This window comes from Anas acuta, chromosome Z (assembly GCF_963932015.1).
Source record: "Anas acuta chromosome Z, bAnaAcu1.1, whole genome shotgun sequence".
Lineage (NCBI taxonomy): Eukaryota > Metazoa > Chordata > Aves > Anseriformes > Anatidae > Anas > Anas acuta.
The window spans coordinates 55,000,865-55,026,348 of NC_089017.1; the positions used below are offsets into that span (position 1 = coordinate 55,000,865).

At 38.5% G+C, this 25,484-nt stretch overlaps 1 long non-coding RNA gene across 1 annotated transcript; it reads left to right on the forward strand.

Moving 5' to 3' along the window:
* Window positions 1-6,068: 6,068 nt before the first annotated feature.
* LOC137848214 (uncharacterized) lies at window positions 6,069-23,556 on the forward strand. The gene is made up of 2 exons (XR_011091223.1): window positions 6,069-6,444; window positions 8,883-23,556. It is a non-coding gene; the product is annotated as an uncharacterized lncRNA (long non-coding RNA).
* The last annotated feature ends 1,928 nt before the right edge of the window (window positions 23,557-25,484 follow it).

Below are 25,484 nucleotides of genomic sequence, written 5' to 3' on the forward strand. Positions count from 1 at the left end.
CATATTTAAACTGATGAATATTGAAAAATGTCTAAAGCCCCTGAATTGTTTGCACAGAGTCAATATCACTAAGGCAAAGCACTGCATAGAAGATTTATGGGACTGTAATAGGAAATTAAACCAAAATTGATCCAACAAATTACTGCACATAAGAACAAGCTGAATAATTTAAAAAATCAATAGGAATAATTTGAGTAATTGGAGAGTACAGAAGAAAAGTGTTGCAGAGGTTAATGTTTATTGCACATCTATTTAGTGACTATCTTGAAGAAACAGTTACTGAGTTAAAATATGAATATCAGATATTTTTAAAGTATAGGAGATGAGGAAGTGTAAGAAACAGAGGCAGATAGTTTCCATCTTGCTAACTATCTGAAAAATGTGCTATGCAGTGCTAATATCTGGAGTACATTTTCACAGAATAATGGCTGCAAAATTTCAGTCCCTTACTATTTGTCATGCTATTTCAGTGCAATAAAAGAAACTTTGGAAATACAAACTTTTAAATGTCCTGGGATATAAGGGTATATGAATTATAAAACTGTCGAACTCAAAACAAGTACTAGCATCATTTGACAGCAAAGATGTATGATGATTTATTCTAACAATGAATATACTCACCTGTTTATTTCTACTTCTTCAAAACAAACCAACAAACAAACCACAATTATTTGCATACTTTAGCATTCAACTGCAGAATGAAAACAAACAAACAAACAAACAAACAAAAAACACAGAAGACCAACTTAAAGTAAATATTCCTTTATTTCCACAGGCACTGAAAATATATCTGTAATACTTCGGAAAACATTTTTTTTAAGTTTATTTTGAGTTTTAGAAAAAATACACAACTCTGGTTCACCATTATTAAGTGGTACTTGGGTCCAAACTTCACATTCCTGCACCTACGGAGGAATAATCCCAAGCACCAGCACAGGCTGGGGGCTGACCTGCTGGAGGGGGGCTGACCCTCTGCAGAGAGGGACCTGGGGGTCCTGGTAGGCAGCAGGCTGACCATGAGCCAGCAATGCGCTCTTGTGGCCAAGAAGGTCAGTGGTATCCTGGAGTACATTTGGAAGAGTGTTGCCAGCAGGCCAAGGGAAGTGATCCTCCTCCTCTACTCAGCCCTGGTGAGGCCACACCTGGAGTATTGTGTTCAGCTCTGGGCTCCCTAGTGCAAAAGTGACATGGAGCTACTGCAGCACGTCCAGAGGAGGGCTATGAAGATGATGAGAAGACAGGAGCACCAGTTGCACGAGAACAGACTGAGAGACCTGGGTCTGTTTAGACTGGAAAAGAGAAGACTGAGGGAAGACCTCATCAATGTGTATAAATACCTGAGGGGTGGGTGTCAAGAGGATGGAACCAGTCTTTTCAGTTGTGTCTAGTGACAAGATGAGAGGCAGTGGGCACAAACCGATGCACAGGAGGTTCTAGCTGAATATGGGGGGGCATTTCTGTACTGTGAGGGTGACAGAGCACTGGGACAGGCTGCCCAGAGAGATTGTGGAGTTTTCTTCTCCATATTTAAAACCTGTCAAGATGCCATCCTGCGCAATGTGCTCTAGGTGATCCTACTTGGCAGGGGGGTTGGACTAGATGATCTTTAGAAGTCCCTTCCAACCTCAGCCATTCTGTGATTAGCAAATGATTGCTTCCATTTTTTAATATAATTTATTTAGGATTATCTCAGGGCCACTCAGGAAGGAGTGCTGTGGCATATGCACACATAAACTGACTTAAATAATTTTAACTTGTTATTTTTGTACTCCAACAGTTTATTCAATGTTCTTGTTTGTCTGTTTGCTTGTTTCTATATCTCAGTAACATAACTTAAAGGTTTAAATCCTCTCTACCTTCTACCCTACAGAGAGAAGAGAAAATCAAGTAAAATCACCATTCACAATTTTCTATTATTCTGTGGAGGCAATAGCATGGAATTTTTATGTGCTGATCTTAATTTTAGGAAAGAGCAAAGACAAATAATTAGGAAGTTTATAGCACAGGAGACTCCCCAAATGCAAGCTGGAGTACAGTGAAAATGATCCATTGCAAAGAGATAAAGGTGGGCTACAGTACTTATTCTGTTTAATTAAAATTTTGGAGACTAGGTAAACTGCAAGCCTGTGGACTTGATTACAGTTATTTGGAATGATAAAAACAATGACAAAGTCTCAAGGCCCAACATTACAAAAGCTTCGGATCTGAACAGGGGTGTACTAATAAAGATTTTGAGATCTGTGCAGAATATGATTATATTCTTTGCAGATATAACAGTCCACATAGGCACATCTGTTCATGTACCACTAGGCTGTAATTTATTAATGAACATTCATTACAAATTCCTGAGGGGGAAAAAAGATGTCTTGCGGTTGTGCTCGAATTCTTTAATTATCTTGCCGATTTAGTGAAAAATGTCTATCTATATTTCATTACGACACTGACTTCCAAACTTAAGAACAGCATCATATTCAACAAAAATTGGAACACAACCCAGAAAGGTAGAATAAACTGAATTAACTCTTTCCAATCTCACTGGCTGATCTTGGGGCATTTTATAGAGGGGCTGCTCACCCCCACGGAGGCTTAAGCCAAGGAGAAGTGAAGCAACCTGCTGGAGGCCACCAGGCCCAGGGCAGCAGCAGAGCTCTCCAGGAAAGACCCTTCACCCGGACTTGCCATCAGGGTACAGTTGTGGTAGCCTCCCTACACATTCACTGGCAGACAGAAAAGCAAGGGAGGGAAGACATACACCCCATACAAAGATAGTATAGAAAGTAATGGACCAGGCAAGAAGCAGTAAGCATAGAAGTTCATTTTCACTCTACCAGAGAAAGATTTTAAAAAGAATCCCAGAAGTCAAAAGCTGGGCAGTTAAGTTCATGTTGGTTGGTTATTTTGTTTTGTTTTGTTTTGTTTGATTGATTATTTTTAGTGACATCTGTTTTAAAACAAATTCTGTAAAAGGCTGCTTTTGAAAGATGTTTATGGATAGAATTTGTTTTGACTGAAGAATATTTCTACGTATGAAAACTTATTTTCTGAAGTGTGTCCACAGAATAAGACATCTGCAGTTGAAACAGGCCAGCCCTTTCAGGAGATGACACAGCTATTTCTCTAGCCTTCTGTTCCTTGCCTGGGAAGGTTCTTTTTTTCACAGAAACATGGCTCAATTTGGGATCCATTGTTCAAGATTCTCCTACACGTGGTTGCACACCATGGAGTAGGCAAAGATATCCATCTTTAATAACATTTATCTCCCTGAAAGTCCTTTCATTTTGACCTTTTCTTCCTGCAGCTTGGCGAATTTCCACTCCTTTTCCCTTTCACCCTTTCAGGTCTACCAAGCAGGAAAAAGAAAAGAAATGCAGTGAGGAGGTAGATATAGTACTTTTTTTTTTTTTTTCTTTTTTTTTAAGATTTTTGATGTCATCATACAAAAGATATATAATCAGGTTCTTCCAAGTGTCATCTGTTATGAAAAGATGGCTTTCCATGCACGTTCATGCTTAAAACTCAGCTGAGAAAGGACATTAATTTGTTATTGCTTTGCTAAAGATAGGTTAAATGTCATGAGAGAAAGCAATAAGAGGTAGAAAAATCACAAACAAGACTGAAACATACCACATCCCTTTTTAAATTAACCACCACAAGGTGCCACCTGAGCAGCTTTATAAAGTATTGTATTATACTTCTCTTTTGTAGGACATATGAGGTACATTTCAACTGTAAGTGAATTTCATTTCTTTTATTCTGTCTCATTAATATTCTTTTATTGCAGGTTTCTTTGTGGACATAAATGACCTTGAAGGGAGTATGTGATTTCAAACGTACCTAAATTCACTGATAATGCTAAATTGGGCTGGTCTAGTAAAATAGAGGAGTGAGACAACCATTTGAAAATTATCAGATTGGATTAGGCTTAGAGGCCGATAAAGTAGCTCATTCAGCTTAGTGTGCAGACAAGTAAGATAATGAAAAAGGGTGCTCAAAACAATCCTAGTTGCTATGAGCTAAAATAATACAAGGTTCAGAAGTTGGAACAGACATTTTAAGAAAGATTGATGGTAACTAAGACTGTACTTTTGCAATTTTGTTTACTTTCTTGTTTCTGTGTTTTCTGAAAACATGAAGAAGACAGGTCAAAATAATGTTCAAAAATAAAAATAAAAATTAAAGCTAGGTATGAGCAGAAAGTATGGAATTGAAGAGCTTAGTTATCCATTTTGTTTTCTTTTACTGGTTGAAGCAATTTCCAGATTCATTCGAAAGTGCACAATCTCTTCCAGCAGCACCAAGAAATTGATTTGCTCTCAAACCACCATAAAGGGCTTGATCTTTCAAAGACAATTTTCAAATAGCTTGATCTAGCAAAAGGATGGAATATTTCTATTGTGCTCATCATATTTTCTAAGTAATTCCTGAATCTGCAAGCTCTGTGTTTGCTGGTGAGGTAAAAGAAATCCACTATGCTCAGCACTTATTGTTTGTATTGCAGCTTTTAGGAGTCCTCACCATGAACCTGGTCTCACTTTGCTATACACGAGATAAGCACCTGTGTCAGCTGCAAATGACCTATTAAAGAATGTTTGATTTATATGTGTACCTTCCAATGACAGAGAAGGTCTGAAGATAAGTTGTATGTTTGACAAACACGAAGAAAGGCTGCCGCCGTGCAGCCAGTGCTCCATGTCCCAGGGTTACATGACACAGGAGAGCTGCAATGCTTTGAGGGGAGGTGATCTTGCTCCCTCTGCCTCCTCCTGCCCCTCTGCCATGTGCCCCTGTGCACATTGGCCCTGTCTTGCATGGGCTCTGGTCCCTCTTCTTGGGCTACTTCAGCTCACTGGTCCCACTGGGAAGGACTCAGCTCCTTGACAGTTTTATTAGTTCTCAGTTGAGATATGGCAGGGGGCAGGTGCAGTGGAGAAAGCCATGTCGCTGGCCTCTCTCTGCACACACCAGGCCTACCAGCGTTGCACAGCCTCCTGGCAGCATTGCACATCCAAGTAAAAAAAAAAAAAAAAAAAAAAAAAAAAAAAAAACAACTCTTTTAGCAGGGGTCAGGTTCCTGCTGACCTGCTTACAAATCGTTATTCAAAGCCTCAAGTAAGACAGAAGTGTTGATCCATTTCTGCTAATCCGTGAAAGAAATAGTCTGTCCTTCCTATCTCCTAGCTGCTCATCCAAGAAAGTACTTTAATATTGCCTAACTTGGATGTTTTTAAATGTAAGAAATGCTCTATATCAGTTGGTACTTCTTAATTTAATTGGCAGAGTAGAGGAATTTAAACAAACATTAAGGCAAGTTTAACTTCATTAAAGCAATACCTTCACATTCTTCTGCTGTTTGCAGGACTGGCCTTAAAGGGCAAAGGCATAAAAGCTTTCTATTTTAAAAGCAGGCTGAAAATGAAGAATATTAGATGTGATTAATTCTTTTAAATGATTTTAAATTAAATTCTGCTGCACTTTAATTAATTAAAAAAAGTTTTCTTATTTGCTATTGGTGTTATTGGAAGATATTCTTAATATTTTGTTTTATGTAAAGCTGGTGAAATATGATACAAATAGTCAAGGTAGAAAATGAATCATTCTTTGGAGAAATAGAGCAGCAAAGCCAAAGCTTTTCTAAAAGAACAACAACAAATTCCCAAAGAGTTTTTCTTTGTTAACTGTATGTTATAAATACACATGATCAGGCCGCTCCATCCTTCATGCCATTCCAAGGGAATTTCCATTTGTTTGGCTGACATCAAAAGATTTTAATTGCAGCTAGACCTCCTTCACTGCTGTAAAACATGACAAATAATACAGACAAAACAAGTTTAAAAAAGGTTTTAAAATACCTTATGTAAAGTCCAAGCAAAGCTTACTTCCTCACTGATAATACACCTGAAGCACATTCAAATTCTTAGGGAGCTGAGGTTTTATTTATGTATTTGCCTGCTTCGAAAGTTAGTGATAAAGACAGATAAGAATGTACTGCCATATTTTAGCTGTCAGGTTTCAGATGCGGGATAGCAAACTGGAGGTGAACAGCCTTTGGTGACTGCCTATAGTGCTGGTGCATTCTCTGACCCAATCCTGGAAATAATTGACCCAGCATTCTCACTTTAAGTAAGGGAATTGGCTCTGCCTAACTCTGTAGGACAGGAGCAGGCAAAGCTGTTAACTCTGCTGCTCCATGCAGAAAATTCATGAAAATTGCTTTTCACCCTCAGAGTGGGCAATGAAGAGCACATCAGGGCAGCCACCCTGCCTGGAACTGCTGGAGTTTTGGCAGCTGTGTGAGTTTTGTGCCCGGTGCCCAGGGTTGGAGCTGCCCCCGACGGCCCTGCTCCCTGTGCTCCCAGGAGCTGCCTGGTGCCAGCCCTGCTGCGGGTGCAGGTGGGAGGCCTTGCAGGAAGGACAAACGTGATACAGCAAGGCAGAGGCAAAAGGGTGAGTTTTTACAGGTTCTCTCATGTTTGCCATGCTCAGGATATGTCTCATTTTGATTAGCTTTACCGTGCATATCCATACTTATTAGGTGAACATAGGAGACTAGAATACACATTTATTGTGGCAGCTATCTAGTCTCATGTAAATCCGGCTGAATTCTGCTTTTATACCGAAGATTTTGCCTGAATGTTAATTAAGGCAAATTAAAGAATGTTTATGACTTAATTAAGCCATCCAGACTTATTGCATAGTGACCTATCACAAGTTTTGGATATCTGGGAGTGAGCTTGAAGAACTGCCAGCAGAAATAAGACAAATAGTCAAACTTACATAGAATGGATCTGCAAGTGGGGTTAGTGCAGAATGCACTGAGACATTAACTACTGGGACCTTAATGTCTCAGCAGCTTTATATTCTCAAGAAAGAGTGCAGAATGATCAAAAGAAAGAAACTTTACAGGTTCGTTAGAAATGATAAGAAAAGGGAGGCAGATCAAAGATTAATTTTGAAACCAAAAACTCTTAAAACCGAACAACTGCATACATTTCTAAGGGATAATGAAAGGTTTTGTAGCAAATTGGAAGGATTCAGACTGAGTATGTTTGGTGCCATTTTGCCATAAAGGTAAATAAAAACAGCTAGCAGGTGCATGTCTCAAATTTGAAACACAATAACATATTCATCTGGTAAAACAGAAAGTTTAATTCCAATTGATTTTTATTTTGATGTGAATAATTTTATTCTTATACTTCCCTAAAAATTATTTTACGATAAAATTTAAAGAAATGTCTGACATTTTGTATTTTATTTTCTTTTATAACAATTCTTCAAGCAAGATTTAAAAGCTAATTTAAAACAGAAAATAAAAGAAAATGGCATAAAAATAATGTGAATTTCACAGGATAAATGATAAAGTTTCAGTAATGAAGGAGGAGTCATTTTGGATGAAATCATACTTGTATCATGATTAGATTCACCAGAAGTTGCACACTAAGTCTCATCCTACACTTGCAGTGCTTGATAACAGAGGCTGTTTCCTCAAATCCCTTGCAAAACTGTAACAGGAAGCTAGGCTGTCCTGCCCTTGCCAGGTCAGTGTAAGGATGGGATGGCCCAAGAAGATCTCAGTGTTTCCCAGCAGAGGAACTATTCTCAACCAAGCTAATTAATTGAGCTGTGCCCCATGAGTACAGGCTGCTGCCAAGACTGTAAGAAGAAAGGCACAGGGGCAAGGACAAAGGGAGCAGGGAGGTCTCAGCTGGAGCCATGAGAGGCTCCCTGTGCTCATTTGCTGAGACCACTCTGCATGGAGAGTGGCTTGAGCTTCTGGTGCTGCTAGAAGATGGTTTGGAAGTGGCACACAGCTTTCAAAAGAATCAAGACTTTGTTGCTTATTAGCTGCACTTTGTGTCATTCAGCACCCCTGAAGGTAGCACACAGAACATGGCTGTTGCTCAGCACCACACAGATTCACAGAGGGTGAGCAGCAGCTGCTGTGCTGCATCCCATCCAGATCCAGGCGTGAGTGATCTGGCAGAGCGCCCTAATCCACGTTGTGGCTGTGTGGCTCGTCACCATAGCCTCCTCCTGTTGTCATCATGCCAGTAAGACTGCAGGAATATACCAGCCTCCCTCACTAATGTCATGGGGTGCCAGGGTGGCCACCATGAACATGTTTGAAGAGAAGGCGAGGAGTGCATGGATTAGTGGAAGAAGTTCTTCCTGGAAGGTGTGTCCCTACTTCTCATGCATCCAGACCCTGGCATACCTGAGGTGACATGGTGACCACCCTGCTCTACAATACAGGGTCAGGCAAGGACCCTCCTTCACTGGCATACTTGGCAGCTGTAGGCCTCTGCAGGTACAGTCAGGGTGGTCAGGAAGCTGGGGCATAAGCTGTGGGAAGCAGATCTGGGGAGAGGAGAGGAAATCCGAGAAAGCTGCTGACTTTCTATGTAATAGCCTCCTGGGCTGCCTGTGCCCTTCTGTGCTGTCCCTCCAACAGATGGGGTGGTTGAAGCCCCCCATGAGGATCAGGAATTGTGAAAGTGAGGCTGCTTCTAAGTCCGTAGAGGGCCTCATCTTCTTGTTCTTAATGGTCAGGTGCCCTGTAGCAGGTTCTTTATGGTCAGGTGCCCTGTGCCCTGTAATGTCATCTATTTGCCTGCCTTTAATCCTGACCTGACAGCTCTCTGCCAGCTCCTCATCCATCCCCAGGCAGAGCTCCATATGCACCAGCTGCTCACTGACATCAAGCATGATGCCCCCTCCTCGCCTTCCCTGCCTGTCCTTCCCAAAGAGCCTATATCCTTCCATGACAACACTCCAGTCAAGGGAGCCATCCCGCCACATCTCCCTAATGCCAGTTAGGCCATAGCCCTGCAGGTGTGCGCACATCTCTAACTGCTCTTCTTTATTCCCCACGCTACCTGTGTTAGCACAGGGACATCTAGGTTGTCCCCTGATGAAGCTGACTGACTGTCTGGAGTGGCTGGAATTCCTTTGTGCTGCTCTTCAGGTGCTCTTCTGCTGATCCATGAACCTTCTCCAGGCTCTGGGCATCTATCACTGACACTGGCATCAAATGGGGAGGAGTGGGATGGAGTGAGGTTCCCCTCCCTTGGTAACTCTAGTTTAAATTCCTCTTCACCATCTTGGCAAGCCTATGAATGAAGATGCTCTTGCCCTTTTCTGAGAGGTGGACCCCATCAGCCCCCAGCAGACCATGTTTCTCAAAGTGAGTTCTGTCATCTAAGTAGCTGAACCCCTGTCTGAGGCACTAGTCCTGCAACAATCTGTTGATTTGCCACATCCAACAGGCCTTTTCCATCCCCTTCCCTTTGACTGGCAGGACTTACAAAAAAGCTGCCTGTGCTACTGTGTCCTCTACTGCTGCTCCAGAGCTCTGTAGTCCCTCTGGATGCTCTTCTGACAGCTCCTGGCAGCATCACTGGTGCCCATCTGAAACAGCAGCAGTGAATAATAGTCATTAGGCCATTATGAGTCTTGCTAGTCTCTTGGTGACATCCGTGATAAGAGCCCCTGGCAAGCAGCAGACTTCCCCGAGAGGACCTGGACAAGCTTGAGAAGTGGGCCCATGTGAACTGCATGAGGTTTACCAAGTCCAAGTGCAAGGTCCTGCACCTGGGTCGGGGCAACCCCAGATATGAGTACAGACTGGGATAAGGACTCATTGGGAGCTGTCCTGCAGAGAAGGACTTGTGGGTGGTTGAAAAGCTTGACATGAGCCAGCAGTCTGTGCTTGCAGCCCAGAAGACCAACTGCATCCTAGGCTGCATCAACAGGGGAGCAGCCAGCAGGTGGAAGGAGGTGATTGTGCTCCTCTGTTCTGCCCTTGTAAGCCCCCCCTGGCGTGCTGCATCCAGGTCTGGGGCCCCCAGCACAAGAAGGTCCAGAGGAAGGCCATGCATTTGATCAGGCTGGAGCACCTCTCCTATGAAGAAAGGCTGACTGAGCTGGGGTTGTTCATCCTGAAGAAGAGAAGGCTCTGGGGTGACCTCATTATGGCTTTTCAGTACTTTAAAGGGGTTTTATAAGAAAGATGGACAGCAACCCTTTGCTCAGTCAGATAATGACAGGTCAGGGGCATATGGTTTTAAACTAAAAGAGGAGAGATTTAGATAAGATGTTAGGAGGAGATTCTCCACTCAGAGGGTGGTCAGGCACTGGAAAAGGTAGCCCAGAGAAGTTGTGCATGCCCCATCCCTGGACAAGGCAACCTGGTGTCCCTGCCCATGGCGCTAGATGATCTTTAAGGTCCCTTCCAACCCATGCCATGCTATGATTCTATGATTCTATAATTCCATGATAAGTGTATTTAGTTGCTGTCTCCACATTTCATGGTATTATAATATTCATGAGAACTATAGGTTTAACAGCAATTGCTTTTGTTATGCCCCTCGGAATGTAGGTTAATCCACTGATAGGGAAATGGGTGCTAGTCATCACTGTTCATGCACTCCTAATTCGGCATATCCTAATTGTATGTCTCTCTTATTTTTCAGTAAGCACTGTTCTACCAATATTCCATTACCTTTAAAACGTATTTCTTTTTAGGAAAGAATATGCCTAACCGGAACTGAAACTCTTATTATATACATGATAGATGACTGACTTGCCCTATGTACTGAAAGCTTGTTCAGTGCTAAAGCAGGACAAAACTAAAGAGAGAAGAGAATCAGGCAAGAAAGGGAATGGTATGAAAAAATTTTCTTTGAAAAATTCCCATTCACTTTTTTGGATTTCGAACCAAATCCTGGAAAAAACATATGGTGATAAAGGTATATTTGACAGAATTGACTAATCAGAGCATATTCTTTTTTGCTCTGTTATATTAATTTCTATGGGAGATCTGCATGAACAGGTTTCTGGTAACATTATCCAAGGGCTACTGTGAGAAAGGACTCTAGGAATGGTCCGAGTGACTCAAACTGGCCAAATTACTACAGCCAGCATTGTCAATAATAATATACAGAGTAGTCTGTAATATTAAAGAAACTTATATCTTTATTACCTAGTTTGAGGCTCTGGTATATTTCTAAATCATGAGTGCTAAGATTTAATGTCATTCCACATTCCAAAAACTGAAGAAATAATTCAGTAAGTGCCTAAGTGATATAGCAGAAACTGATGATAATTCTATTCATAAAGACAATAACGTATTTTTAGTCATCTATTTAGATTCATATGATAGATATTCATTTTTCATGTTACTCATTATACATTCATTGTAAAGAAAACACATTCAGCGAGAACAACACTACAAATATCAAGAAATATCAACAAACACTACAAAAGCAAGAAATAATAGATTTTAAAGAAAATAATAACCAACGGATTATTTTTTTTTCATTATTTACTGGAGAAGAGGCAGGTAGCAGTTATTTCTGTTCAGTGGATCAGCCACCCAAACACCTGTATTTTTTAGTTCAGACCAATGAAATCTGATAGAGGTTTCACCTCTCTTTCACATTTCAGTCTGTGGAAGCCCATCTTATTTAGAAAGTACTAAATGGGTCTTTCTTTATTATCTACTCTCTTGGTAAATGGTACTTGGTAACTAGACAAAAAGGAAAACAGATGGGCAAGATAAATGCAATTCATTAAGCAAAAGCTAGAAAACATACAGAAGTAACACAGGTCAATGCAGTGTACTAAGATATTATTTATCATGTTATAAAGTTACTGCATTTGGATAACATCCAAAAGTCTGAATTGCAAGAGAGTGCCATTTCTGCCGACCTTTTGAAGCACAGTGTAGTTTTCAGAATTCAGAGGTACAAAAATTTAATATCAATCGTGATTTATTCTGCTGCAGTGAAAGCACAGGCCTACTGGATTGTGGCTAGTCTCTGAATACAAATGTGATATAGTACTCTGTTAACTTTCCTTCTACAGCCTCTCAAAACCTTAAATAATAATATAGCTTTTTGTACTGTATTACTTTTCACAAACAAGTCTTGCTGATTCAAAAGCCAGCTTTTTAGAATGATATGGATTCAAATGCATACCTCCTTAGGAGCTTGCTTAGACATTAAGAGTTAATTAGGTTTGCTTTTAGGAGAAGGATTTTTATAAAGACAAACTCACAACCTGTTTAGCTTTTAACCAACCTATCAGATGGTGCTGTGTGCTCCCAGGGTGAATGTTACAAAACAATGAAAAAACAAAGGAAGCTTATGGATATTCTTAACAGTCCCACAATTTTCGTTCTGTCAACCAATTTTTAATGCTGATGAAAAGTAGAAAAAATGTTAAATGATCATATTATTTTTCCCAGAGGGGTTCATTTTCCAATGGTACTTGAATAATATACTTCAGGCTAAGATAAGCATGTCTGCTGTCTAGATTTTACCAGCAGACATGGTGAAGCCAGCATCACTCCTCTGATAGAGTACAGTCAGAGCTGTCTGCCTTTCCCAGATTCATCAGGCCCTGAAAGAAAAAGACTACAGCCAAAGATATATGGATTTCGGCAAGGGCCTCCTTGTGTCTGTTAGGAAGACATGTGATTCAGTATCCTGTGGGTCTTCTTCTCTCTATTTTAGAATTGGTGCAGTTGGTGCAAGCTTAGCACTAACAAATCTGTCAGAGTACTTGGGCAAAATTCCAAGAAATTCCTGTTTCCATTCCTTTTAGTGCCATTTATCCTCCTTAACATGTCTTGCTGATAGTAACACGTATGCTGTATTGATCAGTGGAACCGTCTCATATATATTGAGAGACTGAGAGGTACCATTCTATTTGCAGAATGACAGCATCAGGAAAGACAGTATTTTCAGGCTAAGATTTAACCATCACCTGATTCACTGCAAGTAGTGACATGTATCTTTGGCAGACAGAAGGCTGGCAAAAAATGGCTTATGCCTAGGACAGTCATTATTACAAAAAATATCCATCATCCTATTGCTGCATGATTGCATTTCATAGCATTTGTGAGGCCCAGGGGACATTCTATTTCCAAGGCTGATGGTAAGATGTTCAATTTGCCTGCTGACTTCAAGTAATATGAGATATGCCAATATTTTGCTATGTGTCCAAGGTAAGGTTTAAAAGGATGGTTTGACAGAACATGATATTGTACAATATCATGTATCATGTATCTCAGGATGAAGGAAATATATTGGATTTTCACTTCAATTGGAATTTTCTGGCAAATGCTCTCTTAAAAGGCTGTTAATATGCAAGATTCTCATTGTATGCAGTAGATGTTAAAAGATCATAACCAAGGCATGGGCTGTCACAGTTGGTCTGACTAGGCTGGTACAAAGAGTGGAGGCTGTAATCACAAAAGACCAAGGTCAGGAAGACAAAGCCAAAGGCAAGGCAGAAGCCTGCTCAGCACCCAAGTCAGCTGCCAGTAATCCTAGAAGTTTAAAACTGCAAGGCAGATCCTGAGATGGTTAGCGAGAAAGACAAGAAAAATGGTGAAGGTAGATGTGCAGCAGTCATTACTGGTCAGCTGAGAGGCCAAGCAGGCCTCAGGAAAAGGGCGGCTGCGTTTTTGGTTCTGATACAAATTGGCACGTTGAGTAATACAGCAGCAGTGGAACTCGCATAGACACATATCAGTTCTTAGGCTTAATGGCCAGCCTTTAATTCTTCGACAGTTTGGTCAGGTTATCAAGATGTAGGAGGCTGTCTTCTGCCAGATTGCTGTCTGCTCTTTAATAGTCCAAGCAGAGCATAATTGCAACTGACAGTAAGTTTATTCATAGCACTTCTTCTTATTGTCTGCCAGAGTTAGATGATAGGTATACTTCTAGGAAGACAGAAAATCTGATGAAAGGTTTTACATAACATGGACAGGAGTGATTTTTTTCTGCCTTGTCAAGCGGCTGCTCTGTTGTCAGCCTGCTGATATTTTGATCAATAGTGCACTCTTGACATTTAAGTTTGTTGCTCTAAAAGATGCAAGATCACTTTGAGAACTCAGGATCTGTCTTTCCGACCCAGTTTTACAGTATAACAAAAGATAACTACTCAGCAAACATCTCTGCAAAATATGACTCATTTTCTACTCTTACCAAGGACCATGTTAAAATGAAAATAAATATCCAAGTTCAAATAAGAAAGCACACACAGCTATCATTTTGAGAAGAAGGTGGAGAAAGGATTTTGGGAAAAATAAGCTGTCTATATTCATGAAGCAGCCACTTCTCCATCACAGGTACTCAGATTCCCTTTTTACTGTATCTGGAGATATTTCCAATTATTTAACTCTTGCTCTCAACATCATTTGCATTTACAACTTTCCCACAGGCACCATTTTAAGGACACCTCTCAGTTCGGATCAGATCACTGTCCATTATTTCTAATAGGGAGGTACCAAGATTCCAATTTATCATGTCAGTGATGGATATGTAAAAAAACATATCTCAACAGGAGTATCAGGCTTATATTTTTGCTCCTTAATAAGTCTGTTACATTTCCTTTCTCTGTAGCTGGCATAAACCCTGTCCTACTGCACCTCTGGGCTTCCCGGCATTCCATTCCCACAAAAAAAATCTGTTTTTTGCAGGAATCCATCCATGTATTACTGATACAATTTTCTCTTCAAAGTTTTACCTAAAGCATTTAACAGCGTAAAGTGAGGTGGAGCAGATATAATTTCCAGAAAGCTGTGATGGGATTTGGCATCCAGGCTTTCAATCACACTTTGCCATGTGAAGTAGAATTACAATATTGGACCAGAGAAATTACTGCTGCAGGAAGAGCTGTTTTGTCAGTTTACAGGTGGAGGGCGTATGGGGGTGGGAGGAACTGTTTAGCCTGCAATATCACTCTTTGTCCACTTAGGCATTACACAGATGTAAATATACTAACAAGCTCTTATTTTGTTTGAGTAACACGTTTATATTCTCTGGCAAATGCACAACAATTATTCAGAGAACTGTATGCATACAGACTAATTGTGCTAAAAGATGCCAAATGCCATTGAAAAATCTGTAGAGTAATGACAAGGCTGAAGAAAATGCTTCCAACAGGAAATATAATTTGGATTCCATAATCTTTAATTCTGCTGAGACTTGGAGCAAGTGTGCCAACTGTGATGCTTAAAGAGGTAAATAGTATTTTTGTTGGTGTTCTTTGTTTCAGTTTGTAATCATAGACAAGCTGTAAGATTACACTTTTAGAATAATTCACTGTAGAAATGCAGTGTAACTGTAACATTTAATCCGACTGAGCAAAATGGGTCCAGACTAACTGAGATGCAGAAAAAACCCACACAGTTGTCATAAAACAGTAACTTAAAAAGACTACTGATAATCTCATTTATCCAAACTTCATTTTTCAACCTGTTGATATTCCCTAAAATATCTGCCTTCTGTTACACTTGCTATTATCAACATTAAAAAATTGTAAAGCTATTCCACACTGCATCTTAATGTACAGCTTTCTAAATGCCAAATAATTATCGTAGTATGCATCATTTTGCTGACTGCATCTTTGCCAACACTTATAAATATATATTTACATATTTCTGGATGCATATTGAGTTCTGTGACTGAAGAACAGTTTTGTTTTACAAGACTAAAAATACATTTCTTTCCTGAGATATTTATCAAATGACAAATGTTTCAGTTACAAAACCGTACATGTGTATGTGAGTGATGACTAACTTGTCCTCTGCATTGTCTAGATTTTGAATCACAGCAAAGTCCAAGTCCTCCAGGCCATTTCCCTTAAAAAACAAAACAAAACAAAACAAAACAAAACAAAACAAAAGACAAGGAGAGAAGATAATGGAATCTACTCCCTTTTATTTTATTTGTTTACAAGGAATGCACAAAGTCATTTTTCATAACTTTGGAGTAATCAAACAATTGATAATCGCTTTGGTCACAGCTCTATTCCATAAGCAGTAAAGTCTGTCTCAAAGGTTTTTTCTTTTTTTCTCTCTCTTTTTTTTTTTTTTTCTTCTTTTTGAAGAAAAACTAGAAAGACTAATATTTTGGTGTCTGTTTGTTCATTCAGGTACTAGGAGGAGCCTATGTAAGGACGCTAGAGGCTCTGTACAGACTTGTATATGCTACTTAAGACTGTACTTTGACCTGTACTGATTGCTCAACTATATTATTGATTTATTTGTTTAATAAATAAAAAGAGCTTAATAGCTGACTTTTTCACCATGTTAAAGGTGACTGCTCTATGCACCCAGGTTTAATCTAGTCCAGACAACAGGTGGCAATAATATAATTTTCTTTATTTTTGTTATTGATACATTTCTCTGAAAACAGTGACAAAAGAACAACGTTCCTCAGATTTGTTAGATTTGTATTTTCTTATTGAAAGTTGAACAGCTTCAGAACAAATATTTTCATAAACTTGGCCTAGGGATGAGGTTATGAATTGGACTTTCAACTGCTAGGTGAAAATAGAAATAATCTGTTTCTATTTCTTCCACGTAGATTTTGTCCTGAAAGATGTGTTGTGATTAATTAATTCCATTCCAGAACTCAATCTGTTTTTAGATAGATTAAGTAGTTTCACTCAGTTTCACTAAGTTTTATACTTTTTGAATAATTAGGCAGATGTTCTCAAAACCACATAAATGTATAAATACTATGTGATAAGAACAATTCTGTTGTCCAATGTGATCTTCAGCTTCATTCTACTTATTTTGGAAGCTTTCCAGTGTTTTGCTACGTTTAGCCATTATGGCACTTGGAATTCAAAATTCACATTGTTTCTTTCATTGGGCCTGAAAAGATGTCTCAAAAGGCTTAAGCTGTCTAGAAAGTATCTCAGCTTGGCAGAGGCAGGATGTGTCAGAAGAACAGAGATATTGATATATTTTCTTTTTACCCCTGAATCCAACAAATCCAGGAACCCGTAATAAATGTCAGCCTTGCATATTTGATTGTTACACAAAATCCAAACACTCCCAATTTTAATATCACTACATCCCTGTTTTAAAACTGTAAATAAATTATTATTATTATTATTATTGCTAGTTGAAGTGCTTTACAATGGAAGGTGTTGTTCAATTGTTAGCGTATACCAATATAAATCTATGTTCTCTTGCTTATGACAGCACAAGCGTTTGTGCAATCAAAGGTAGTCATGTACAGAACCACGCCTGGCTGAGAACAAACTAATTTTTGTTTCCATAGGTGTCAGCTGTCTTTGTTGCCTGATTGCACTGTCTGTGCACCATCATGATTTCTAGAGCTCCAGCATAGGACCAATGATGGGAATTCAGATATGGGGTAAACAGTAAGACCAACTCTGTTAGCACTGGTTCAGACTTAGGAAAGGTTAAACAGTATCATTAAAGGCCCAATATCTCATCTTCTGTGAGCTATATTCAGAAAAATGTAATTAATTATCACCCTTTTGAAGTTGTGTAAATGTGGAAAGGCTAGCCGTTAAATAACAGTTAAGATATTGGATAGCATTAGCACTTGTAGAAATAAAATGCTCTAAACCAAAGCAGGATGTGTCTTAAAAAGCAGGGAAAGAGAATTGCTCTGTCAAGAAACATATTATCTAGCCAAAGATTTGCTGCCTCAGCTTAACTATGAGAGCAATTCTGGAATAAGGCTATACTTTCCCATCTAAGAAACCTTTTTTGTTGTTGTTGAGGCAGTATCCCTAACAACACTTCTGTGATGACAATAAAAACAGAGGTTCTTCCTGCTGGGTGATAAGAACTTCAAAACTACTAATTCATTAACATTTCAGATTCACCACTTTCCTGCTTCCTGGATTTATAAAAGATTCAGTAAATGCTGCCAAAACAAAGAACACAAAGCAAAACAAAAACAAACACACAAAAACATAAACAATAAACATGGAAGACTACTTCTGTATTCTTCAGTATACGATAGTGGCAGATTGTTTATGGTTTCTAACAACAGAAACTAATGTCATTTGATTTTCTAACTACAAAAGAATTATTGAGTATTTACCTTCTAGTTTAGTGTTGATGCAACTGAAGTAACAGCTGAAATCTGCTTTAAACCTTAATAAAGTACTTGATTTAAAACCACAAAGTGAAATTCCAAGTTTGCCTCTACATTCTGTGTGCTACAGAGTACTCAGATTAAAAAGTGAATAGTCTGTTGTGCAATTTATACCTAATAAAACATTCTAAAAAGAGAAAAAAATGTTAATGATTTGTATTGCCGCTATGATTTCCAAAATTACATATTACATACTTTCATCCAATTACGGCAAATAATATGTCCGTTGTCTTGGCATCAATGAATTACATCAATGGCAAAGAAAAAGGCATCCTTAGTCTGTAAGACATATATAAGCTGCACATCAGATGCAGTGGAATAGTCACAGTCCATAATAGACATAATTTTGTTATAACTGGAAGCACAAAAACACTGCATGCGCAGGACTCCGTAATTCAGCCATAGTGTTCTTGCTGTGCAGTTTAAATGCATGAGTGTGAATATTCATTAAATGGTTCTCTGAGATTCTATCGCAAATCGTCAGTCCCTTCCAAAGTATTCTTAAGAAAGCTCGTGATGCTTGCTGAAATTATGTTTTCTCCCTATTCTGCATTTTATTGGCCCATGGTTAAGATATTTCTTAGCTGACTGGCACACATTGGAATAAAGTTTTATCCAAAGGGCAGCAAGGGGTTTCTTGGTTTCCTGGAAGTACAGCAGGCCTGAACTAGATTTTTCTAATGCCTGTCTCACCTGAAGTCTTGCTTTCCAGTATCCTGGGCAATGTCTTTGACATCACTGGTCATCTCATATGAACACATTGTCACATTGTAAAGTACTGAGCAAGCTCCTCAGAAAAAAAATCTTAATATATCTTTCTTCGTGGAAAAGTTCAGAGCCCATGCCTGATCATCCTAAATTATCCCCATTTTTTATTTTTATTTTTTTTTGTATTGAACTTGTACCTGATCTATCTATGCATGCTTGTATGCTTCTATTCAGCTGTTAAGTAGTCTGAATGACAAGCTTTAACATCTCCATTTTCTCTGTTCTTCAAGTAAGCTTTGCAATTGATGTTATTGCCTTCTAGCATAAGAAGATAGAAGCTCTGAAACACAAACTCAACACAAACTCCTCAAATTTATTCTCCTGAAAAGCAGATTTTGGTACTAACAAATATAGAGGTAAAGATTCATAACTTCAGCCCGTATCTTCAGTGAAGTTACTTTTGTTGACTTGAATTGTTTCCTTCTGTGACAGGCATGAGCAGGCAAATTAAATACAACTCTTACAAATGCAAGAATAAAATGATAGTGTGAATTTTTATATGCAGATCAGACACCTGTATTACTTGTCATCACCACAGAGAGTGCCAATTGAGTCTTGCTGACATTGGCAATGTGGTCATGGAGCAGATATGGTCATGTTGACAGGCATGTGATTACTTGTGATGCAGTTAGCATGCTGTGAAGAAAAAACTATAGAAGTCAATCCTCTCCCTGTTGCCTCCAGCAGAGAGGAGATTGAGAGATAATTTCCTCCCCATCATTCACACATTTTTGCTCACAGCAGAAAGAAAGAGATGAAAAAGCTAAGGAGCTAATTAATCACTGACTAAGGAAATGCAACACCACCAACAGAAAAGCCAAGATACAGTGTCAGGATGTTATCATAACTACTTAGTGATTCCTGTTTAATGCCATTTGATAATGAACTGTCTGTGGACCACTGGAGTTGAGAATAGTTGCAGTAGTTGATTGTGTACGTTTTTATTAGTAGTTATTTACAATCTTCTACACTGTGGTGGAAGAGGACACTACACCTATTACATTTTTACATAACAGTGAATGACATTTTCTCAAAAAGTGTCACTACTTTTTCTTATTTAGCCTAGTTTCCCAAGGAAAAATGAAATCCTATGATCAGAAAGCAAATGTCCTCTATATTCTACAATGTTTAAAAGTACTGGTAAACATCAAATCAAATATTGCAGAAAAGTAAAAAAGATATAATGGCATACAAAATTAATAAAAGTGGGCATTCAGGTAGAAGATGGACACCAGATTAACAATTATCTGATGGAGAAGTTCTACAGAACTTAACTCCTATTTATAAACATAAGGTACTCTAAGGGAGAGATAGGCTAATAAATGCCACAACTGTGGAAAACAGTGCTTGTTCTTTATTAAATTACAGGGTATCAGAGAAGAAAGAGCAAACTGATAGAAAACTAAATTATACTGCTGCCAACAGAACCTCCTCTCTGCAGCCTCCTGGCTTTCCCTTTTTGCTTTCAAACTAGAATTCCGAAGCACTCTAACTGCAGAAAACTGTTGCAAAATTCTTCCTTCACCTGTCTCCCGCAGGATTTGTGGGGCTGTTCTCACCAGAGCTGTATAAATCTCGCTAAAACCTTTGTTTTACTTTCTGCATTGTGACATGAAATAGTGGAATAATGCAACCACGCGTTGTGCCTCTGTACAATGTAGGTCATGTACTGTGTCATAGAAACTTGTTACGGCATGTTACAACATTTAACAAACTCCCACAGTTTCTTTCTCTCTCTCTCAATTAACACTTCAACATCTTACAGAGCTCTTGCCCATGGATTTTGCTTCCCAATAGCCCATAGTGGGCCAGCTATCTCCTTTCTGACAGAGTTGATGTGTGGCAAATCACTCTAAACATGAAAATGGGTCAGTGGGAGGAAGTTGCAATGTACTCTGCAAGGTAATGTATGATCTTTTTGTTTTCCAATTTATAATGAACAATATTTTCATGTTGTGAACGTTCATCATTTCTGCATTACTGTTCTCCTGAGTGTCTACTACATTATATTGCACACAAAAATGCATGCATATATTTATTGCAAAACTTTTTGTTGAAATCTCAACCAGCTAAAAAGCATTATGGCTGGCATGCCTCTGTCAACATCAAAGAGCCTACAGTAGCAGCCAGTGGCTGTGGAAAGCACTCTCTTCTGTTGGGTGTGCTGGGGCAAGTGGAGACATGGTGTTAATTCCCTTCAATAGTGTAATAGGTTTGTTCATTTAGAAATAATCTTTTATATGGACATTAATCTCCGTATATGAGAAGTAAAACATAAAAGGAAGTGATTCTAATATTCTTAGGCATGTTTTGGAAGGCAAAAAGGATCACCTTGGTCTGAAGAACTGCAACTAGTGAAACCTGTATTCCTGAGAATGGTTTTGGTTAGAAGGGACCTTCAAGACCTTCTAGTTACACCCCTGATGCCATGGGCAGAGACACCTCCCACTAGACCAGGTGGGCTATCCAACCTGGCCATGAACACTTCCAGGGATGGGGGATCCACAGTTTCTCTGCGCAACCTGTGCCAGTGCTTCACCACCCTCTGAGTGAAGAATTTTAGGTAATAGAAGACCACTTTAAGGTCTTCCTGGAGCATTCTCTTCTCCAGGCTGAAGAACCCAACTCCTTCAGCCTGTCTTCATAGCAGAAGTGTTCTTAATTGTTCTAATACGTCCATGTCCTTGTTTTGGAGGCCCCAGAGCCTGTCCAGTTCCCTCTGTATGGCATCCCTTCCCTCCAGCATTTTGACCACTCCACACAGCTTGGTGTCACTGGCAAAATTGCTAAGGGTGTGCTCGATCCTGTTGTCCATGTCACCGACAAAGATATGAAACAGCACTGGTCCCAATATTGATCCCTGAGGAGTGCTGGTCATCAATGGTCTCCACCTGAACATTAAGCTATTGACCACAACTCTGAGTTCAACCATCCAGTCAATGCCTTACCTGCCTAGTGGTCCATTTGTCAAATTCACGTCTCTCCAATTTAGAGAGAAAGATATTGTGTGAGACAGTGTCAAATGCTTTGCACAAGTCTACGCAGATGGTGTCAGTTGTCATTTACTTTTTGACCATTTCTCTTTGTCTACTCATTTTAGTAATGCATTAACAAAGAAACAAACAAACAAACAAAAAGTCTCTCTCAAAATATAAGTTGATTTGTAAGATTTTTTTTTATAACATGAATTTGTAAGATTTTTTTTATGAGCTGAATTGAAAAGAGGTCAAAGGAAAAAAAAAAAAGAACCAGAATGTCATACAAAAATACTCTGTACTGTATTTCTACATTTTTGAAGCTTTGCTTTCATAGGCAATAAGCAACAATAGACATAAAATATGCAAATTTTGTCCCATATTGTCAACATCATTCCAAGATGAGTAAATTTGTGAATATATGTCATGATTTAATTAGTTCATGTATGCAATGGTAGATGCATCTGAGATATTCTTAAGGATGTTTGCACTTGAAGTTACGGTGAATTTTCTCATCAAATAAGGATCTAGAACTTCTACAGAAATGAACAAATATTTTCAACCAAGGTGGGCCAGGAAATAATGCATTTCCTTATACTCACATACATTCCAAAACTTGGCAAAATATCCAGTACCAAATGTACTTCTGGACCACCTTGACTTAGTAACAACTTAGGGTGTTACTGCAGAAAAAATATGAAGGGAGTTGTACATGTGCTCAGCTTTTCTTTGCATGGTTTAAAACTTGTGGATTAAAAACATAAATAAGAGCATTAGTGAGGTTCCATAATAATTAGGTTTTTGCCGCAGGTAAAAGTTCAAAAAGTATCTAAAAAACCTGCTCCACAATCCTGTGAAGGGAGACAAGCTCCTGAAAATCTGTATATAGTGGATGTCTCTACTACACCGAGTCTTTCTACGAATACAGAAGACTATGATGTTTATATTTGACCAATTTTTATACTCTGGGGCTAAGTCAATGGTCAAGATTATATATATATGTATATATTAAATAAGTGCACCATAGGAACACGTAAGTGTAACTTGGTTTACATTTATTTCTGTCACTAGACTTACAATGATAAAACATACTTTCTGAATTAGGTAGTACCAAGCTCACACTTGTAACTGGCCTTTTTAACAAGTATGACATTTGCTGTGCTGAAGATATTTTGTTTTACCACTCATTAGATATTAGCTAATTAAAAAATCTTAACTGCTATTTCTATGTGACTTCTTAAATTTGAGACACTATTTTTTACTTTGATGTTGCTAATGCAGAATCTTCACCCATTAGTTGTTGGTTTATCCCCTTTAACCTTTGTTAATGCTTGAAGATTTGCACTTCTCAGAATGGTTTCCCAGGTTTGGATAACTCTGAGAATAATCAGGATAATACTATGTTCTTTGTCTTTCATTAAATTTGTCTTTCATCAATAAAGCCTCCCAGTTGTGTTTCCTAGAGATGGTGTTTAGTATGTTTAGGATCCTTGGAGATGCAGAAGACTGTTTCTCTCTGTTTTGGGGATGTAACTCCAGTATTACGTAATACATCTGATCACTATTTTTCTTGAGATCTGAATGACACTGGAAAAGCCCACTGAAGGTTTTGTCCTATGATGTTAATCTGTTCTTTCCTTAGCGTAACCTATGCTTTACTTTTAAAGCCAGTGCTGTGTTGTTTACAATGAATATTTCATTTTCTGCTGTGCTCCATCTTTACTTTGTATTGAGCACTGAATCAACTTTAATTTTGAAAAATGTATGTATATCTATAGCAGATACATTGTTCATTTTTTTGTGTGTTTTTATTCTACTGTATTTCCAGATAATTAAACACATGACTAAGTACCTAAATAAAATACAGATATCCAACAGCATTCAGAAAAAATGAAGGCATTCTTTCATTTCATAAAATCACATTGATGTATTGTTTAACAGCTAGATTCATCATTAATGAACAAGCTTGTCCAATATTTTTTTTCTGTTATTTAAAATTTTGTTGTGACTGTTTCTTGTTATTCTGTACTACTACTGTTGCACAGGAACTTCAGTAAGCTTTCATGTGTGTTCACACACATTTGGACAGACTTACAGACATGTGGCTTGTCATGGCTTACTTTCAGATCTTTCAAGGTAACTTTTTGATGTTTTGTCATGCCATGCTTATTAAATTAACATTGACTGTGAAGCTATCTGCTTCCTAGAGTCCAGCTGTTTTGATTCAGCACAGAGAGGATTAAGGCTGTTCAAGGTTCTCCAGTAGAAAAAGGCTTTGTTACAGCGAGTGGGCAAACCGGACATTGATCAGGAAAAATGAATTCAATGCTCATTGCAAACAATCGTGTATGGCTCACAAAAAAAGCTCAGAAAATGGTGTCAGACAGCACCTGGTGAGACAGATCAAATAGTTCTAGTACGTCCTCTGAGAACCGGCAGCACCATTGTTTGTAGGTGTCAAGACAGACTAACAAAAAGCCTTCCAAGGATTTGAAAGAGCCCAGAATCTTAATGCACATACACTTAAACTTGTTTCCTTCTACCTTTTTGCTGTTTATTGTGATCTATAATATATTAATACGATGATGAAGTTATTTAACCTATCAGGATAACAGAAGTAATTGATTGTTGCCTCTATATTAACTTTCTGCAAACATATAGTCTCAAAATTCTGATTTCAACAAAGAAGTACAACACCATTTTTTCCTCTCCAAAGAATATATTGTTACATAAAGACAGAAACTGTAAACATATATTTCAAATCATGCACTCTAAAAGCATTTGGAGGGAATTTCAGTATGTAAGGGAAGAAAAAATTCAGACTATATATATAAGTACCATATAAAACCAAATTTTTGCAGCAGTTCACATCAGACTTGTCAACAGGAGGATGCCAACAGATTATACTACATTTCTTCAAAGAAATGCAGCCTTTGCAAAGATATTTTGAAGAAAAAACATAAGCAGAAATTTGCATTACAAAAATTTAAAGGACAAAGAAAACTGAACCTTCCACATTTGTTCTATATTCCTTTTTTTTTTTTTTTCTAATTATTTTTTATTTTATTATTATTATTATTAGAACTACAAATAACACCAGGAACTTAAGAAAGCTGCACACTTGCATGTTTTCAGCTGTATCTCAGCTGAGAATACACGAGGCTTCATAAAGTCCCCAGTGCTCACTTATACAGTGTTTCAAGATTTATACTAGGCCAATGCAGACTAATTCTAAAGCCATCAGAGTTTAAATACACATACAAACAAATGATTTTCTTAAAATTTACATGGCTCTGGTCCTTGATTCAATCAAGTGATCAAATGCAATGTTTAAAAGTTATATACCAAAGACAAGCAAAGAAATTCGATGGTGTTGAAAGCAATGCCTTATTTTGCTTCACTAGTTACTAATATTTTAGAGAAGAATGACCTGACTGCTATGAACATTGATTGATTTTTGCAGGCTGGAGCCTTACACCTTCAATAAATGCAAAGACTGGCAAGTACTTCTCCATGATACTAATAGTAGGCAATGAGGCACTGCTAAAGTGTTTCCTGGTAGATTTTTCATTTGGATTTAAATAAAAGTGATTGATCTGACACTGAGGAAACATCAAATGAAAATAAAATAGCCTGGCAGGAATGTGAAGGCTTATTGGTTTAAAAAAATAATTAAAAAAGAAAAAGGAGGAAAAGGGAAAAGCGGGGGGGGGGGGGGAGGGGGCGGAATAGGAGAGGTAAGGTGAAAACAGATGAAGGGGAGAAGAGGAAAAAAGGGAAAAGTGCGTAAAAGAAAGGGGGGGAAGAA